Genomic DNA, 3,948 nt, shown 5'->3' with positions numbered 1-3,948 from the left:
CTTGTCGCTGGGTGACGGCATATCACCGCGCATGCGCATTCAGCGTCGATGAAGGGATGAAGGAGATAAAATATTTCTTGCTTGGCGTGACTCGACTGGGGCTTTATCTTATGCAGTAGCGGCAAGGGTATACGGGTTTGCCACAAGCCGGGTGCTAAGGAATAGGGAGCTGTTTCCGAGGGCAAGAAGGAGCGTCCCAGTGATTGGCACTATCTTTGCGCCCACCCCTCTTTCACTCGTCTCGCTTTTATAGAATGACTGCCCTATATTCTACATATCGGCAAATTCCGCTATCTTGTCAGCTCTGTTCTGTGGCGTACAAACTGTTTCTCGATTTCGGGGGAAGGGGTGGAGATAAAATCGCACCCCATCTAACCCTTGGATCTGACGAAGGCCGGTCTTTCGGCCGCAACATGACTAAACTGTTGTGCCTGAAAATCCTGCGCCTGCGAATCTGTGATTTCGGGTACGGTGCGAGAAGAACCTTCCTTCTTCAATTTCCTGTATATATATATGTAATATTGGATTAGGAGACAGAGCCAGCAAATGCGTGTTTGAGTTATTTTTATAATTAACACAGACCTTATTATCACTCACACACGGGGAACCATGCAGGATACAGAAAAGCTGATCAATATTTGAATTCATTGCTTGAAATTAAACACAATCAGAAGATATAGCAGGGACAAAAGGCCAAAATTGCTTGAAAGAGGTCCCTGCACGGCCCCGCACCGCAGCACAATGGATATAAAGATACACATTAGCTACAAACAGTTTTAATAATTAAACAAAGAATACTATTTCGTGTTCAAGGCAATAATCGCACAAATGTATCGCTAGTTAACGCAATCGTATAGATGCTTACACAACAAAGTACAATAAACATAAAAGACTTGCAATACTCACAAGAGAAACAGCAGAGAGGCGCAACCTTGCAGAATTAGCGCATTTTGCAGCGAAGCTTTGTCTTTCGAGGAGTTGCAATACGCTAGACTTTCGTTTTCCTGTAAGTACACACACACACACTTTATTTTACTCTCTTACGTGCCAGAAACCGCGACTTGATTACCATGCCCGCCATGGTGGGGGACTCCGGATGAATTTTGACTACTAGGAGAGGAGGAGACAAAGGAAAGGAAAGACAGGGAGGTTAGCCAGTGTAAGTACCGGCTGGCTACCCTGTGCTGGGGAAAGGGGCGACCACCTTTGAACGTTGTAGAGCGTAGTTTCGCGTTACTGTGTGAATTTTGACTACTAGGGTGACCTTTAACATGCCCCCAATGCACGTTTGAACCCATGTTTGCCGCCATCGAAATGCTGCCGCCGGAGTCGGGATTTGAACCCGCGACCTGGCGCTTAGCAACGTAACACCATTGCCACTAAGCCACAGTGCTTTAATATGTCGCCCGTGTATGACTGTGCCATTTGAAACCTCGCCCGCATGGAACGCTTTCGAGCATGCGTATTGGCAGGAATTTGTCTTTTGAACGCCAGTAAATAGCCAACCAATTATTTTACTTAACCAGAACACTGTCCATAGTGTTTTTCCTCCTCATCCTCGCCCCTCCGTCCACACACACGCATTTTCGCTTTCTTTGAACTCGGTTGCTTTCACAGTTGTCCTAGAGCAGCGGAATGAATTATTTGTTCGTAAAACACATTGATAAAGTTCTGAACCGCTTGCATGCGTAAATTGCTGCAAATTACGTAATTTGTTCCCTCACTTTGATCATTACCTGCACATTACCTATAAAGCGCCTCTCATATTCGGGACATGTAAGCGGGACGCCTGGTTCAGTTCACCGACAACGTTGAAGAAACCAACCACGAACGTCTTATAAAGCATGGAAATAAGAAAAAAAAACGATCGAGAGCTCTTAACTGTAGACCACTAACGTTAAAATCTTGTCACATAATGCCCCCTCCCCTTTCCACGAAATATAAACATGCAGTAACCTTCAGCAACGTCGGGAAATCGGGAAAACAGTGGCCATGTCACACGCGTTCTTTTAATTTCGCACCGAGATATTCCATAGCGTTACACCAATTATCGCTAAATTCGACCTCGGAGGCATTCATAGACGCATTCATAACGCTTAGGGCTTTTCTTACATCGTAAGCTATTGCCAAAGCTCTACTTACACATCCAATTTGAACTTTATCTACACATCACCGATTACCTTGTCTGTACTGTCACCAAACATAAAGCAGCGGCCTCGTTTAGTTAATTGAGGACGCCAGATTAACCCTCTATATCACGCTTAAAAGGAGGGTTCAATAAGTGCTCGTTACTCTTCTTCTAAAGAAACCAGAAACGTTGAAATTCCGCGACAGATTGCGCTTAGGATAGAGCTCCTTCCCCTTCTAAGTAGATATAGTTTCTGAAACGCAGAGTTATCTTGGGACATTGGGATACGAAGCTGATAACGGTAGCATGACACTTAGGAAAACTTGCTTAATATATATATATATATATATATATATATATATATATATATATATATATATATATATATATATATTAAGCAATATTTTTTTCACAGATACTGTATTTGATCAACACGCATTCAAAAGCTCACAACATTTGGCGTAGAACTCCCTTCAAGTTCGCACAATTTGACCTCGGTTGTAGTTGTTGTGACAGAGCAGCGGTCTACGTTTTACGCCGCTACTAAACTCCGTTTCATACGTCAGGTGCAACGCTGTGGAAGCTACGCAACAAGTCCGGTCACCGAAATGTATCACTCCGCGCGTTTCCCTGTATGCTTCGCTATAGGCGCTAGCGGTGTTTGCTCGCGCGAGCATGCACGTGAGGCTGCCGTGACGGGCGGCAACAAAAAAATAACGAAAAGCAAATTGATTTAAAACAACGTGTTAGCCGCCGTATGGGTACATGAATTGTTTCTAAGGGTAAATTCCTTTTTCTTTACTCAGAACGGAGCTTATATAAAAAATGTTTCACTAAGATCGGGTGAAGAAACACCGAACTATTTCTAAGTGCGAACGCAGCCGCTGAAAAAAACTATCTCTAGCCTCCACGGCGTTGCACCTGATGTATCAAACGGAGTGTAAGACACACTGAGACGCACCGGTACTTGCGTAGGGTGATGTATCGCTAAAGGTGCATTTAACCCACGCATTTGAAACGTTGCCTAGACGTTAATCTTAACGTGCCCCTTATTTTCTCCAAATATAAACAAGGTGCCCTGTTTAATTATTCACCGAGAACACTGACAAAACAATCTACGAGGCTCGTATGACGCTCGAAAACGGGGAAAGAAACAAGAGTTCATTAGTTATTTGCAACGGTTATGTCGAAAGCAGTAATATGGAAGTTTCGTAATCGATAACATCTATGCTCTTACCTGTTTTAGCAGAACTTGATGCTCGCATCTTGTGCACTTGCTTTACTAGTCTGGGAAACATTTCATAACCGCGCCAGTATGACACTCTGAAACTCTCGAAGTTTTTACAAAGCCTGTAATTAACCTACAACGGTTCAAGCGCATACGGCTCGTCCCTCAGAACATGCTTGCTACTTCAACGAAATGTAAACACCGCGTCTCCCGCTTATATTACCAAGGAAACTGGGGGTAAAGCAAGTGAACGCCTCGTGTGACGCGAAAAAATTGCACGGGAGAAGGTTATAGGGTTCGGTAATTACTTCCAAAGCACAGAAGCAACCTACACCGTTCAAATTTTTCTTTGCAAGTCAGCCGATAAGTGTCCCCATTTCGTAAAAACATGAAATTTCTTATGTGCTCGCTCCTTCCAGGGAACATGTACTGCAGCGTAATTAACGCTCCTGCACAAACAGCCTAAACTTTAAACGGACAGACACCGCCGGAACTCTAAGAGGCTTCATTCGATTTTTGACGGTCATAAGACACTGAGACTACAACACGACGTCGACTATCTCTGAACACTGATTCAAAAGTTTTGTTATTT

The sequence above is a fragment of the Dermacentor albipictus genome, chromosome 9 (assembly GCF_038994185.2).
Source record: "Dermacentor albipictus isolate Rhodes 1998 colony chromosome 9, USDA_Dalb.pri_finalv2, whole genome shotgun sequence".
NCBI classification, from domain to species: domain Eukaryota; kingdom Metazoa; phylum Arthropoda; class Arachnida; order Ixodida; family Ixodidae; genus Dermacentor; species Dermacentor albipictus.
This window is presented reverse-complemented; position numbering follows the sequence as displayed.